Source organism: Amborella trichopoda, chromosome 10 (assembly GCF_054954075.1).
Source record: "Amborella trichopoda isolate Santa Cruz 75 chromosome 10, AtrichopodaSantaCruz75HAP2 v2.0, whole genome shotgun sequence".
In the NCBI taxonomy this organism is placed as follows: domain Eukaryota; kingdom Viridiplantae; phylum Streptophyta; class Magnoliopsida; order Amborellales; family Amborellaceae; genus Amborella; species Amborella trichopoda.
The window spans coordinates 33,269,282-33,286,543 of record NC_142345.1 but is presented as its reverse complement, the minus strand read 5'-3'; the positions used below and the strand labels follow the sequence as shown (position 1 = coordinate 33,286,543).

Sequence of the window (17,262 nt, the reverse complement as noted above, 5' to 3'; positions counted from 1 at the left end):
TATGCGCCTCTAATACCTCTTCTCTTTTGTAACTGATTTCAATGAGAGAGAGAGATTCTTACGCGTGATGAAGGTAGAGGGTATCGTGATATAATATTAAAAGCTTTCAATTAAAAGATTGTTGAGGCTCATATTTTTAGTAGTCACATTAAAAACTTGAAATAAAAAGTGTAGAAAGATAGGTTGAGCGTTCTCCCCTTTCTTTATATCTTTGGTTTCTTCTCTGTGATATGAGTTGTGAGCGGTTGTGAATAGCGGTTGGAATGGGTCGGATCGGGTCTGGGTCTATAAATAAATAAATAAATAAATAAAATAAAATAAAATAATATATATATATATATATATATGTGTGTGTGTGTGTGTGTGTGGTTTCTATAAGGCTGCAATGTTAGACAATCCAATTAAAGCGCACCTCCAAATTTTATCATAACATGTAGTTTTGGTGTAAAAATTTTATTAGAATTATCTGAAAATCTATTTTCATATCTAATTGTAAAATTTTAAACTAAAAAAAAAGGTTAAAATCAAGTACATCTATAAACATATGAAAATTTTGAAACTGGACGGTCTAGATAATGTGTTGCAAGATGCACTATCTCTAGAACTCAAAATCTGTTTTTTTTTTTTCATATTCATACATCGTGATGTCGAGATGATCAATTGGAGAGTTTTTCAATATTAAAACAACATTTCCCAATAGAATTTTGAGGTACATTCTACATTTTAAGGTTGCAACCTTATATTTTTTTCTTATTTTATTATAATTTATACTAATATATTTGGGTCGGATTGCTCCCAACCCAGACCCAGACCCGACCCGATAAGATCCGATATCCATCTGGAACCAGACCCGCGGGTCAAGCACTGCTTATTTTTCATAACACACTCTTTCCCTCTCTCTCTCTCATGCCTCTAACTCTCAATAACGAAAAAACAAAAAGTAGAAGGATAGAGAGAAACCTTCTCCATAAGAATTCCTTTATACTTCTATGATATTATATAATAGTACAATATATTAAAAATTATGTCCTATAATTTATAAAAGAATATAATGAAATACACATTATTATTATAATAACATAAATATTACATCTGCAATATTCTGGTCGGGTCAACCTAGAACCAGACTTGATCGGACTTGAGGTTCAGGTCCCTACTTTCGGACCCGACCCTGAAATAGGACCCAGCCCAGACCTAAGTTAGGTCGACCTGATTACCCATCCCAAGTTGTGAGGAGAGTTCTCTCTTTCATATGCAGAGAACTTGACTCTTTATAAGGAAACTTGGTGGTAAGATTCATAGAAATTGACAATGTAGTAGAAACCATTAAAACTTAAAAGAATATAAAAATGATACAAATAACACTAAAAAAATAATAAGTAAGGCTAAACTTAAGATATATATATTAAACTATATAAGAAACCAAGAATAAAATAAGTTAAAGATGTTTTCAAACTAACAAAATGAAAGACATAAAGTATAACGTATAAGGATACATACACCAAAATTTGAAATTAGCAAATTTTTCAAAGTTCCTCAAACCTATGAACCAAACGAGCCTAATAAACCCTAGGGACCAACATAACCTAGTAGAGCATAATCAACTTTTTAGACTTAACACTCCGCACAATCATTCCAGAGAGCCATGCGCGTAAAAAATATAGGGAACCAACTGGACACTGATAGGAGACCAGAAAATTTAGAACCAACATCTGAAAGTCTTAGCCCTCTAAACCCCACAAATATCATCCAAATTGACACAATTTTTTTTTTAAATTGTAGAGAAGATCGTACGGTCTAAGAATCACGTGTTGAATATTATCGCCCGAATAAATCATTTGCTACAAATTTTGTCCAGGTCGAGACGCTGGGTTTTGTGGCATCGGGAAAAAATCTCTAGACAACAAGAATGTCATCATCCAGCCAGAAAAGACCCTAAATGACACATATTCTGTCGTCAATTTATTTGACCAGATTTGATAGACAAATTCGAGACAACAATGACGAATAAGCATCCAAACCATGTCAAAACTCTTTTGGAGCTCTATAAAAAAAATTAAAAATCCACCATTTGGGGGCTTAGCCATTAAGAGAGAGAAATTGATTTTTGAGAGAGAAAATCCTAAAAACCCTAGTTAACCTTAATTCATGATAGAGAAAACCCTAACTCTAGAGAATTCGAGCTTAAAAAAACCCTAAACCATACTCCCATGCTTGAGCCTTCAACCTTTAAAACCAGGAGTTTAAACTTTAAGCCTAGGTTTCAGGCGTCTCAGGCCCACTGGCTTGGGTGCGTAAGTTCTTTGCTTATTTTCCTTTTCATTTATAATTTATTTTAGATCCATTAGCAATAGTTTAATATTGTTTTGGTGTAGAAAATCAGTTGGTACTGCCAGCAATTCAAGGAAGAAACTGATCTGCCAAGATCAAACTTCTCTTCTTTAGATTGTAATTCGATTAATCCCCACATTCTCTATGGATTTTCATATTTTTACTAGTTTAGAGCTCAAATCAAAGAAAGATTTCTCCATCAGAAACTCCATCAAATTTGGCTATAAATAAAGGACCTAGACCATATTAAATGCATTATGAGTAAGGATTAGAGTTTATTGGTGAAAGATGACAAGGTTAAGAAAAGTTGGAGAGTTTATTTTCAAAATTGTTAAATAGCGAACACAATGGGCAAACGTTACTTAGAGGAACCTTTAGCGAATGTAATAGATATATTCACATGATTAAAATATCTGAAGTGAAAAAAGCTTTGAGGAGGATGAAGATAGGAAAGGCTTTTGGACTAGATGGTATCCCGATATACTTTTAGAAATGCATAGAGAGATTGGCATATGCTAGCTTACGAAGTTGTTCAACAACATGTTGAGAACAAAGAAAATGGAAGATGGATGAAGGAAAAGTTTTGTAGTACATATTTACAAGGACAAATGAGACATATAAACTCGTAGAAACCATTGAGGGATCAAACTATGAAGTTGTGGTAAAGAATGATTGAGTAATAACTAAGGTATTGACTGAATGTATTAAAAAATCAATTTAATTTTATGCCAGGTAGATTAACAGTTGAGGCTATATTCCTATTTAGGCAACTGATTCAGAAGTTTAGGGAGAAGAAAAAAGACCCCACATAGTCTTTATTGATTTAAAAAAGGGTTTATTACGCTACACTACTTGGTCGTGTAGACCGTGCTCAACATTTGTGGACACTATAATACCCTTGAATTGTAATACAAATTTTTTCAAGTAGGGGCATTTTTGGTCATTTGGAAAGTTAGAATGGATATTTTTATAAGAAAATAGTGACATTCTATTAGTAGTTCAAAACAATTAATGCATTTTGTGGGTGATTTCAAATACCATATCGGTGATGTTATTATCCACTATTGTTAATAAATGCATTTGTTTATATTAGGAATTTCTAGTTTACCTTTGACTAATTACTTAAAATACCCTTAAACAACAAGTTAATATACTATAAGATAAGGGTATCTAAATATCTAAAAATGTTGAGCACTTTAAGAGTTTATGGTGTAGCTTAACCAAACCCTTTAGAAAAAGCTTACAATAGGGTACATAGAGATTTAATCTGGTTGGTGTTGAAAAAGAAAGAAGTCTCCAGATGTTATATTGACATGGTGAGAGATATGTGCAAGGGAGTAGTAGCCAATGTGTAGACCACTAGCAGAAAAACAAGTGAGTTTTCAGTGACAATATGCCTACGAGTTGAGCCCATATCTCGTTATTTTAGTTATGGATGAGTTAATTAGGTATCTACAAGATGATGAATGAATACGTTTGAGGGATCTTAGGGGTGGCATTTTTTTTTGTTTTAACACTGTTGATCTAATGAAAATAAAGCTATCTAAAAATCTGGAAATGAAAGAATTTCTAAGGCCTAGTTCTAATCATCTCATTAAAATGAGTGGCCTGCATTAATTGAGCTAAACAAAAAATACTTTCTAGAATGTGTTTTCAAATTGTTCTTTTTGTAATTGTTCATTAGAATGGAAAACAGAAATTGGGGTAAAAAAATGGGTCTAACATGGTTTTTGAACATTATTTTATGACTATATGAAAACTTGGAACCTCTAAGTTTCTATGGTGACTAGCCTTATGCGAGGCTTGACTCGGTTCGTCCTTGACCTACTGTTGTTAGGGCTAGGATGCTGCTAGGGTGATTGGGCATCGAGGTTAACCAAGTTTGGGTCAACTAACCTAAGTGTTTCAAGGTTTTACATGTTTAACTTGCCTTAACCATGTTGACTTGACTTGAGCCTGATCCCTAGGTCTTGAAGGGTTGCCCTTGAGCTAACCCCTTGGTTCAAATGCCATGGATCCTAAGGACTTGGTGATCCACAGTTCTTAAACAATGAAAGTAAGGCTACCGACAACCTGGAGACCTGGGTAACTAGTTGTGGTGGTTCTACATGGTTTGTGATTGGAGGTCCCCACATGGGCACTATGGGTTGAGGAAGCACCGTGGTGATGCCCCTAAGATTGGCCTAGTATCCTAGACCTATGACCGCATCTTGGTTTGGTCCTGAGCCATAACTGCTATACTATGCTAGACCTAATGGCTTAGACCTAGCTAAAACAGACCAGACAAATTACAGACAAACCAAAATACGGTTTGGCAAAGCAAAACACCACACAAAAAGGTTTGAAGAATTTCGACCTAGTTTTTATCAGTAGATATGTGTGGAAAATGGGCACACGTGTGTGGGTGCAGTGGTGTGGAGAACAAGGGAGATGACAAGCAGGTTTAAGATGCAAGAAAACTAATAATCCTTTTTTTTTATTTTTCCTTTTTTGAAACCTAGAATCATAAAATTTTAGAGAATACGAAACTCAGAAACATAAGGCCAAGGGGGAAAGGTTCCCGAAAATTTTTTTTGGTGCTCCCTTATAATAAGCGACGCGAACCGAGTCTCACAACATTAGCAACTTCATTCCAGTCGATAAAGGCTCTGGCCTTCGGATCGGATCGAGGATGCCTCAAATACTTCCTTGATTTTTTTAAAAAATAAAATAAAAATAGGAAGATAAATTCAGGGAAGTCTTAATGATTGAATCAATCTGACCTGTTTACATCCAAACTCTGACTTTGGATGAGATCTCCTTGGATTCACAAACGTTTTTTTTTTTTGGGAAAAGTTTATATAGATCCGACGCTCTAAACAATCAAATTTGAGCCTACATCAAAAAATTCACTAGAAGAGGTTATTTTGATGTCCAAATATCTTAAAATTGATCATCTCGACATCCAGATGCATGGACATAAGAAAAAAATGGATTAGAAGTTTTGGAAATAGTGTATGTTGTAACACATTTTTAGACGGTCAATTTTCAAGATTTTCAAGTTTTCATAGATATGTCGATTTAGACTAATTTTGAAGCTTTAAACTTTATAATTAATTCTGAAAATATATTTTAAGGCTATCACAAAGATTTTCGATATTAAAACTACATTTCTCGATACTATTTGAAGATAGACTCTAATTTGATTGTTTAGAGCCAAGGCTCTATACAAACCACGTTCTTATTTGTAGGTTGCTATTTTTTTAAAATTACTAGAGATAGTTGCGCTCGGTCAAATTACAAGTCTAAAACAAGTTCAAAGCTATAAAGATCTGGCCTCATTTAGATTTAATTAAACTAAAATATCTAAAACAACAAATTAGATAAGGAAAATTGTTTGACCGCATGACTACATATGCAGTTAAAGATGGAGGCAAGTGGGTATTCCATCTAAAAATAATAGAACCTAACGGTCCAAATGTTTCCTTACTAGAATTATTATTTCTAGTTTTTAAATTTACTTATTTTTTCATATTCATGATCTCAATGTTAGAGATTATGTATCCTTAAAAATCATCTAAAAAGTAGATTCATTAATAGGCCCGCATTTCTAGTGGGGTGTCTATATAGACTTGCCAAACCTTTTGCATGTATTTGACTCTTGATATGGAATCACATGCTTTTAATATGATAGATTTTGGAATAACATACTTCTATTATGTTAAGTTTTTATTTTTTATTTTTTGGTGCTATAAACATCTTTATGTATAACTTCTAACTAATTTGTGAGGCTAAAATTAAAGTTGGAGAAAGTTTGTTTAGCAACTTAAAAAGGTTCGTAATTACGTTAGATGATAAAATATGTTCAGGCATTGGAGGAGACTAAATAGGTATATTAATTTTAAGTGATTGTTTAATAATATCATATTGTATTTATTTTGTATTGTTTATTCTATCTATACTAGTTATTCTTTTATTTTAAATTGAAATTAACTTCATACAATTTTTTTATGTTTAATGAATTTATTACATGCAAACTACGTGCATTCGACTAGTTAAGAATTACCGAAAAGATTAGCTTCTAGAGAAGTAGATCATCCAAAGAGAGAACGTGCCTTTAGGGAGCGAGATAGAGGAACGGTGGTTTTTGTAAAGACAAGATCTAGCTGTCAAGAAAGTGTTTTTTTTTGGAAAGAGGCGAAGACATTATTATTATTATTTTTTCTCAAGAAAAGATTATAGTGATACACCACAAAAAGAGTGCAGAGTAGATATATAATATAGTGTTCCTATATTTAACATTAAAAGTTGAATGGTGTGGTGGATATACTAAAGGGAAATGATCTAATACAATAGTTGTATAGTAGTATAATGCAACCACCCCAAATCACATTCTCTTCATCCTCATATAATGCAACTACACCTTTAGAAAACCATATTTTACACATTTGTATGACCCCAAATTTTGCATACACATTCTCTTCATCCTCATAATCAAATCAAGTGAACTTAATTTTCAATTTGCACCTTAGATATGGTCAAAATTAGTACCCATCCAACAATGAATCTCGACCATCTATTTGGTGAATTTCATGATCTAGGCCTTAACAAATTCAAAATCACTTTTGTATTTTTAAAGTTTTGCACACACATTCTCTTCATCCTCATATAATGCAACCACACCTCTCATCCTCATAATCAAATCATACGAACTTTTTTTTCAATTTGCACCCTGGTCAAAATTAGTACGCATCCAACAATGAATCTCAACCATCTATTTGGTGAATTTCAAGATCTAGGCCTTAATAAATTCAAAATCACTTTTTTATTTTTAGCATTATTAATCTAATGATGATAACGCTATATAAAAATTTTGGGAATAAAAAAATCCTTCTGAGGCCAATATCTAACCATCTCAATAAAATGAATGGCTTTTAGTAATTGGGCTAGAATGAAAACTTTGTAGAGCATTTCTTCAAAATTTTGTTTTTTGTGATTGTTCTTCAGAATGAAAAGGGTGTACATTTAAAAATTTGTGTCAAACAAATGTCTCTAACATTGTTTTTGAAAAATGATTGCATTATACTACTATACGACTATTGCATAAAATCATTCCCCTAGACTAAATGCCTCTTAATGCTAGAGGGTATTCGATTCGATTCAACGGGCATCGAAGACCAAACACTTTAAGAGGGCACCATTTTAAAAAAATGAGGGCTGAGTAAAAATAGGAATAGAACGCCATTCAATGCCTTGCCTTGTGGGGATTCACAAACTAACACTGTAAAAAAGAACGCACATTCACTAACCTATACCGCCATTCATGAACTCATAATCTATTAGTGACATAAAGCTATGGAGATCGTTTCTATTAATCTATGTAGAAATGTGTGATCTCTTAAAAATCTATTTTTGAGATGGAGTTTTGGACTTCATTTTTATGGACATGTAATCTGTAACATGGAGATCATGAATATTAAAAAATAAATAAAATTTGAGAATTAAAAATAATAATGTTATTAAAAAAACATTTGGACAGTTAATTTTAAATTTTTTTTAGATGGACCACTTATTTGCATCCATCATTAAGATGGATGCTTTATATCTTGGGACCGCATGTTGTAGAAATAACAATTTTACTAAAAATATATATCTACTTCTAAAAATCGGTTCAACCTGCTCGGATAAAACTCGCCTCGTCCTTAAGACGAGGCCGAGTAACTCGACCGAGTCCTGATAGCCTTAGTTGAGTCTTAAAACACTGCTCTAAAGGCCTATGGGCATTCCATGTGATATATATATATATATATATATATATATATATATATATATATATATATATATATATATATATATATATATATATATATATATATATATATATATATATATATATATATATATATATATTATTATTCCATTTGATAATCATATGTGATTGAACCCCCCACCACCAGGTGTGATTCGAACTGTTTTTTATTAAAAATAGGCGTTAACAGTGATTCCAACTTTGGGATTGGATACTTCAACTCTTGAAGAGACCCGAACCCTTTTCCAGAACACTACGATGAAAATTGAATATTTTATAATACATAGCTTATTTACTTTTGTTATTAAAAAAAAGGCCTGCTTTATTTTTTTTAATTTTATATAAAAAAAGAAAAAGCCAGGCGTTAGAAAAAACAGTGATTCCAACTTTTTATTTATTTATTAAAAATAGGCATTTTTATTAAAAATAGGCATTTTTATTAAAAATAGGCATTTTTATTAAAAATAGGCATTTTTTTATTTTTGTTTTTATTTTTTTAAAAAATCCTGGCCTTAGTTTGAAAAAAAAGATGGGATTGAAGAGACCCAAACCCCTTTTCCTGAAGGCTACAATGAAAATTGAATATTTTATAATGGGAAAAGTTTCTATTGGGTTGCAACTTTAAAATCTTTTGTTATTAAAAAAAAGGCGTTCTTTAATTTTTTTATTTTTATATAAAAAAAGAAAAAGCCAGGTGTTAGAAAAAACAGTGATTCCAACTTTTTTTTTTTTATTATTAAAAATAGGCTTTTTTATTAAAAATAGGTATTTTTTAATTTTTATTTTTATATATAAATAAAAAACTCTGGCATTAGTTTGAAAAAAAAGATGGGATTGGATACCTCAACCTCGTGAAGAGACCCAAACCCCTTTTCCAGAAGGCTACGATGAAAATTGAATATTTTATAATGGGAAAAGTTTATATAGGTTGCAACCTTAAAATGTAGAATCACAGATACACCTCAAAAATCTATCAAAAATGTTGTTTTAATGTTGAAAAAATACTCTAATCGATCATTTCGACACCGAAATATATGAATATGAAAAAAAAGAGTTTATGAGGCCAAGAAATAGTACATCTAGCAATACATTATCTAAACCATCCATTTTCAAGATTTTTATACATTTAAAAATCTCGTTAATTTTAACTATTTTTAAAATTTAAAATTTTCTAATCAGGTATGAAAATAGATTTTAAAATAATACTAAGAATTTTTTACAATAAAATTATATTTTATGATAAAATTTTACGATGCGGCTTAATTGAATTTTTTAAGGTTGCAACCTTATAGAAACCGCACCCTTTTATAATACATAACTTATTTACTTTTGTTATTATTATTTTTTAATATAATATAGACTCGGACGAGTTATTTACATTGGGCAAAAAAACTCGCTTATTATATTGATTGGTGTTATGGGAAAGATGTTTTACTGTGAACTCGCTTATTATTTTATTTGGTGCTTATTTGGTGCTATGAAAAAGGTGCGTGACTGTCAACGGAATAGATGGGAGGATGACGGTATGTAAGGTCAAGAATGAACAGAATGGACGGGGAGACGACAGGATGGTGCTATTCTCTCTGACATATGGCCATGGCCATACAAAAGTCCTCCTCATCATCTTTGGTACTCCTTTCTTTAACATCTTACCCATTTTTAGTTTGTCTCATCTCTATACTCCCTTTTTCTTTTAACTTACCTATTTTTATTTTCTCTTATCTCTGCTACTCTCTTTTTCTTTTAATATCTTACTTAATATCTTACCCATTTTTTAGTTTGTCTTTTAATATCTTGCCTATTTTTTACTTTATCTCTTATACTTAAGTTTAGAATACATTATATAATTTAGTTTTTTCTTGGTTTAGTTTGTCTCATATACTTAACTCAAGAATACATGATAGAATTTAATCATTTTTTAATTTATTTTAGTTATTGTTGATTGTGTATGCAGTTCTAATGAGTACTCATGAATCTGTGATTTCAAATAAAAGGCGTTGGGATGTTACGAGGTTAGATGTGAGGAGGATGATGGGATTGGATATTGATATGCCACGAGGAGAGTGTATCGGGAGATTGCAAATAATAGTCCCACGTGTTGTGATGTGACACAAGGTGGAAGAACAACTTGGTTGAAGATGAAGAGGAGATTGTTTGAGACGTGAACATGAAGAGGAAGAGGAGATTCTAAATAATGTTTATGTGGTTTTGATAACCGTGGAATAGAAAAAATATGCTTGAGACGAAGTAGAAATATACATACTCGTAAATAAAATGCGCAATAATGTTTTGAAACACGACTTAGTATTCGAATTTTAGCCGATACGGTTGTTTTTTTGGTTGAATTCAAGTAAATCGCCAGAGTTGTGTTGATTCTAGACAAAAAACAAAAATTCAATAAATATAATAATAAATATAAAGTTGACTTTTTATCCAAGTAAGTCAACTCAATAAATATAATAATAAATATAAGATGGCCTCCTTATACGAATAAGTCGCCCGAGTTGTGCTGACTCTAAAAAACAAAAACTGCATAAATATAATAATAAATATAAAGTTGCCTCCTTATATAGTAGAAGTAAGGTGCACCTATAAAATTTACGTTTTTTGTATCGAAAATTTTATGATGGCCTCAAAATCTCTTTTTATCCTTAGTAATAAAATTTTACAATTTAAAAATTGTACAGATCGAGCAGATCAAGAAAATTTTGAAAATCTTGAAAATAGACGGTCAAGATAACTTGTTACATGATGCAATATTTTTTAGACTTGAAATTCTTTTTTTTATTGATGTCCATTAATCTCAAGGTCGAGATAGTCAGTTGGAGGATTCTCCTACACCGGAGCACTCTCCACTACATAATTTTTGAGATGCACCTTACTTCAACAATATAAGGTTGCAACTTTATATAAAGTTTTTGTTAAATACAGTAACCTGCCCTACTTTTGTATAAGACTTAAGTGTTACATTGGTTGTCTTGACTTGCATAGTTTACAAAAGGGTTGCCTTTTGTGCCCATGAGCCTTTTTTTATTAAAGATTTTTAGTTCTTTAACCCTAAAAAAATAAACCGTTTAAGCCCATGAGCCTTCTTTTTAGATTTCCAAGCTATTTAACCCTAAAAAGATAAACGTTTAAGCCCATGACCCTTTTTCTTTTTAGGAAAATTGTTTCATGTGGGCTGGACAACATGACTATATATGCGGTTCAAAAAGAGTAAAACATCCATCGTAAAGATTGATGCAAGTAGGTGTTCCATCTAAAAACAATAAAAACTATCGGTCTAAATGTTTTCTTACTAGAATTATTATTTCTAGTTTTTAGAATTTATTTATTTTTTCATATTCAAGATCTCCATGTTAAAGATTATGTGTCCTTAAAAATCATCTCAAAATTAGATTTATTCATAGGCCAACATTTCTACATGTGCAAGTTTGGCTGCATAGAAACTGGGTCCATTAGATAATAAAATAAGGGAAAAGGAGAAATGCTAAATCGAAAATCTGAAACCTAGACTTGGGGCTTGTATCAGGACAACAAGTTGGTTACACCCTTTTGCCTTGAAGAGTGGGCACAAAAGGGATTCGATGAGCCTAGGAGATCTTGTTCCTAAGGTTTTGAATTTAGAGATTTTTCTTAGAGAACTTTTGTAAGGAAATTTGAGAGGATTAAGACTATGGATTTCCTAGAGTTTCTCTAGATCTACGTTTCCTAGCCTAAGGGAATATTTTGGGATATTCTAAGAATTTTCCTAAGATTTTTGGGTGTAAGAATTTTTCTTAATATTTTTTAGGGATTTGGACTAGTTTTTTCTAACTTTCTAGGGATTTTCTATGGCTTTCTAGAGATTATCTGTGATTTTTAAACAATTTTAGGTTGATTTTCTATGAGGGTTAGGGAGCTTTACATAAAGTTGGGTGTATGGAATCTTTCGAGTATTATTCCTTGAGCTCTATTTTTCCTAATATTTTTCTTGGGAAAATCCGGCCAAAATTGCCGAGTCTAAGCTCATCCAACGTGATCAAACTGTCTCTTTAGGCTTCCAGAAATATTTGTAGTTTTCTAGGGCCCGGAACAGTCCCACGTCTTATGATGCATCATCATAACTGTTGCGTTACTAGCTCCGGGTCGTGGGCCTAGAACAACCCCTTGCTGGTCCAGTGAAGGTCACCGAATTTCAATACTTCTTGGGACTAATTTTCTGGCACTGTTTGATGCATGCTGATAATTTTGACCAGTTTGAGGCCAATGTAATGGCTTTCTAGAGACTATGGATTATGGTAAGGTATACTATGGCTCACTAGTATAGTGTAGTTTGCTCGAAATTTCAAATGGGGTGTCTATGTAGACTTGCCAAACTTTTGCATGTCTTTGACTCTTTATAGAATCACATACTTTTAATATGATGGATTTAGGAATAACATACTTTTACGGTGTTAAGTTTTTGTTTTTATTTTTTATTTTTTGGTGCTATAAACCATCTCTCTATGTATTGTGAGGCCAAAATTAATAAACCACATAAAAGTTGGCGAAAAGCTTGTTTAGCGAATTAGTTTGGATGATAAAATATATTTAGACATTGGAAGAGATTAAATAGGTATATTAATTTTAGGTAATTTTTTTAATAGTATTATATTGTGTTTATTCTGTATTGTTTTTAGTGCTTTTTTTGTGTTATTCCTTAATTTGTATAATTTATTATTTATTATTAAATTTCTTTCTATTTCTTTTCGAATTTAGAGTTACCTAAGATCTATATTTAAATAGAAGTCGCTAATTTATTTTTTTTCGAAATTGCTTTACATAATCCTATTTATAGCTTTGAAAATTTGCTTTTTGTTATTTTTTTATGACTCTATTGAGTTCTATCCAATATTTTAAAAAGCAGATCGATAACATAAATTGGTACCCGTATCGGATCGGCAGATCTGATTGGCAAATCTAATGGGTGAATTAACCGAATCTGCAATTTTTGTTCCCAATTGTTTTTCCAAAAATTCAGTATAAATCTCTAAAAATAATGTTTTTTTTATTTCTAATAAAAATAGGTGAATATTGATGCATTGTTTTCCAGTCTGGAAGTTTGTATAATTATCAATTATAATATAATATTCTAATATTACATCAAAATAATTTAAAATATTAAAAAACACTTCTATATTATAAAATTAAAATAATAATTTCTCATAAAAAGTGAGATTACATGGATTTGTCCCAGATCCATACTTTGAGAGAGAATTCATCTCTGTAAAAGGCTTGAGGTCGGTATCACGAACAACTCCTATTAAAGCGAGACATTTAATAAGGTAGTAAGGTGAAGCGAGACATTTAGCGAGACATTTAGTAAGGTGATAGTGTGACATCTTAGAAAGATGGATCGCTCTTTATTTTGAAAAACATTTAACAATAGCCTTAAAATATATTTTCATATGTATTTATAAAGTTTAAAGCTTAAAAAATAGTGTAGATCGTTAGAGTCTACCTTCAAATAATGTTGAAGAATGTGGTTTTAATACGGGAAATCTTTTTGATAGCCTTAAATTATATTTTCATATTTATTTATTAAGTTTAAAGCTTAAAAAATAATGTAGATCGAGATATCTATGAAAACTTGAAAATCTTTAAAATTCACGGTCAAAAAATGCATTACAAAATATACTATTTCCAAAACATAAAATTCATTTTTTTTCTCACGTCCATGCATCTTGATGTCGAGATGATCAATTTAAGGATATTTGGGCATCAAAACAACATCTTCTAGTGAAAGTTTTGAGGTAGGCTCGAATTTGATTGTTTAGAGCGTCTGCTCTATATGAACTTTTCCCTTGCTTACTTTAGTTTTGAAAAATATTTCACAAATACCCTTGCAAAAAATTTAAAACAATAATTTATTGTTTAGTGCAGTAAATTGATGTCGTTTGGTGAAATAAATTTCACGAGTACCGTTGAAAAAAAAAAAATCTTTATTGTAGCGAATGGGTGATGTGGAAATATGGTGAATGGCCGGATTTGGAACGATCCAGTTGATATCCGATTCGAATTGCTCGATTCCATTTTTAAACACTGATTCTATATACTCACTATTCTTTTATCTTAAATTGAATTTAACTTCATCTTTTTATGTTTAATGCATTTAATACATGCAAACTATATGCATTATCTATATTCGCTGTTCTTTTATTTTAAATTGAAATTCACTTCATACGATCCTTTTATGTTTAATGCATTTAATACATGCAAACTACATGCATTCGACTAGTTAAGAATTACCGAAAAGATTAGCTTCTAGAAAGTTAGATCATCGAAGGAAGGGCCTCTAGGGAAAGAGCTAAAGGAAGGGTGGTATCTGTGGAGACAAGATCTAGCCGTCAAGAAAGTGTTTTTTTCAGAAAGAGACAAGGATAGTAGTTTTTGTTTTTTTCAAGAAAGGATTATCGTGATACACCACACAATTTTTTTTTTTCTAAACGAGACGAAGACATTAGTTTTTTTTTTTTTTTCAATAAGGGATTATAGTGATACACCACACAAATTTTTTTTTCAACAAAGGATTATAGTCATACACCACACAATTTTTTTTTTCAACAAAGGATTATGGTGATACACCACACAAATTTTTTTTTTATGGTGATACACCACACAAATTTTCTTTTATAAGTGATACACCACACAAAAAGAGGATTATAGTGATACACCACATAATTTTTTTTTTTTTTCAACAAAGGATTATAGTGATACACCACACAAACACAAATAGACTATACTGATACACCACACAAGGTTTTTTTTTTTTTCAACAAAGGATTATAGTGATACACCACACAAACACAAAAAGGCTAAAGTGATACACCACACAAACACAAAAAGACTATACAATAGATATATAATATAATTTTCCTATATTTAACATTAATGGTTGACGGGAATCTCTCCATTGATGAACTCTCATAATCCATGAGTGACATAAAAGCTATAGAGATCGTTTCTATTAATCCATGTAGAGATGTTGTGACCTCTTAAAAATCTATTTTTGAGATGGATTTTTGGACTTTATTTTTATGGACATGTAATCTCTTACATGGAGATCATGAATATTAAAAAATAAATAAAATTTGAAGATTAGAAATAATAATTATATTAAAAAAATATTTGGACTGTTAGTTTTAATTTTTTTAGATGGACCACCTATTTGCATCCATCATTAAGATATATGCTTTATATCTTGGGACCGCATATTGTAGAAATAAGATCTAGCCCACATCAAGCAATTTTACTAAAAATATGTATGTAGTTCTAAAAATTGGTTCAGCCCGCTCAGATAAAACTTGCCTTAAGGACGAGGCCGAGTAACTCGACCGAGTCCAAGTCTTTAAACACTGCTCTAATGGCCTATGGGCAAGGCCACATACCATGTACCAATTATATATATATATATATATATATATATATATATATATATATATATATATATATATATATATATATATATAGGTTTTTTTATTAGCACCTTATTTAAATGGTTTTTTGGCTTTTATTAAAAATAGGGGTTTTTAATTTTTTTATTGTTATATATAAAAAAAAGCCAGTTAGAAAAAACAATGATTCCAACTTGTTAGAAAAAACAGTGATCTAATAGGATCCTCCCTCACCTATGTATGTAGGACTCCAAATGATCACCATTAAATTTGGTAGGGATCTTTAAAAAAGTTTAACTCTTACATATAACTTTTCTAGAGATATATACTAGATTTAATGGTGATCTTTTGAGGTCCTACACATGGGTGGGGAGGGTCCTATAGGATCATTACTGTTTTTTTGTTAGTTGCTTTGAGTTTTGAAGATGGATCTAAATTGTATTGTTTGGGGTTTGGGTTATAGAAAAGATGCCTTACGGTTAAGTCGAATAATGAATGGAATGGACGGGAAGATGAACGCGTCAAGCTATTCTAGACGATAGATGATCATAGTCTAGACGATAGATGATCATGGCCATAGAAACGTGCTCCTCATATCTAGTACTCCTTCTTCCTTTAATATTTTACTCATTTTTTACTTGTCTACCCATTTATTACTTTGTCTCTTTTACTTAAATCAAGAATACATGATAGAATTTAGTCTTTTTTTCTTTTGATTTTCTTTGTCTCTAAAACTTAAAGTCAAGAATACGTTATAGAATTTAATCCTTTTTTCTTTGTTTTAGTTATTGTTGATTGTGTATGCAGATTTAGCGAGTAATCATCTACTCACATGTTGGGATGTTCTACGTGGGGAGGAAGAAAAGAATAGAGATTGATTGGGATGTTGTATCTGGGGAGGAAGAAGAGATTGGAGATTGATTGTGGTGTAACACATGAGGAGGAAAAAGAGATTGTGATACATAAGAGAGTGTAAATAATAGCTTTACATGTTGTGATGTGGGAAATAGAAGAGAAAGAGGAGATAAATAATGGTCATATATATGATTTTGATGACAGTGAATAGATAACCGTAGAGTAGAAGTTACATATCTGAGAAGAAGTTGGAATATACATAAGTTAATTCTCTCTTGTAAACAAGATGCGCAACAATGTTTTGAAATACGACTCAATCAAAGTATTCAGATTTTAGCGGATGCGAGTTTCTTAATCAAATTCGAGTTAGCGGATGCGAGTTTCTTAATCAAATTCGAGTAACTCGCTCAAAGTCGTGTTCATTCTAAAAAAAGACAAAAACTGAAGAAATATAATAATAAATATAAAGGTGAGGTTCATATAAAGTTGCCTCCTTATCATGTAGAAATAGCATGCACCTATAAAATTTACTTAAAGATGTCGTTTTGGAATCGAAAATTTTATGATAGCTTCAAAATCTCTTTTTATCCTTAGTTATAAAATTTTAAATTTTAAAAATTGTATAGATCGAATCGATCAAAAAATACTTGAAAATAGACGGTCTAGATAACTGGTTACAAGATGTGGTACTTTTTGGACTTGGAATTCTTTTTTTTTATTGATGTCCATTAATCTCAAGGCCGAGATGACCAGTTGGAGGGTTCTCCTACGCCATAACACTCTTCACTAAATAATTTTGTTAGAAATTATTAGTTGATCAGTTGTTAGAGAATTTTGTTACAGATGATCAGTTGGAGGGATCTACGTGTCCTT

The 17,262-nt window shown here is 31.2% G+C and overlaps 2 long non-coding RNA genes across 3 annotated transcripts; both read left to right on the top strand.

Moving 5' to 3' along the window:
• Positions 1–6,071: 6,071 nt before the first annotated feature.
• On the top strand, positions 6,072–10,414 carry LOC110008338 (uncharacterized). The gene is made up of 3 exons (XR_002283136.2): positions 6,072–6,144; positions 9,606–9,748; positions 10,074–10,414. It is a non-coding gene; the product is annotated as an uncharacterized LOC110008338 (long non-coding RNA).
• Positions 10,415–12,621: 2,207 nt separating this feature from the next.
• On the top strand, positions 12,622–16,727 carry LOC148780157 (uncharacterized). 2 transcript variants are annotated; one of them, XR_016042806.1, is made up of 3 exons: positions 12,622–12,716; positions 15,998–16,134; positions 16,320–16,727. It is a non-coding gene; the product is annotated as an uncharacterized LOC148780157 (long non-coding RNA). The 2 variants fall into 2 exon arrangements; XR_016042805.1 differs by having other exon boundaries at positions 12,622–12,731.
• The last annotated feature ends 535 nt before the right edge of the window (positions 16,728–17,262 follow it).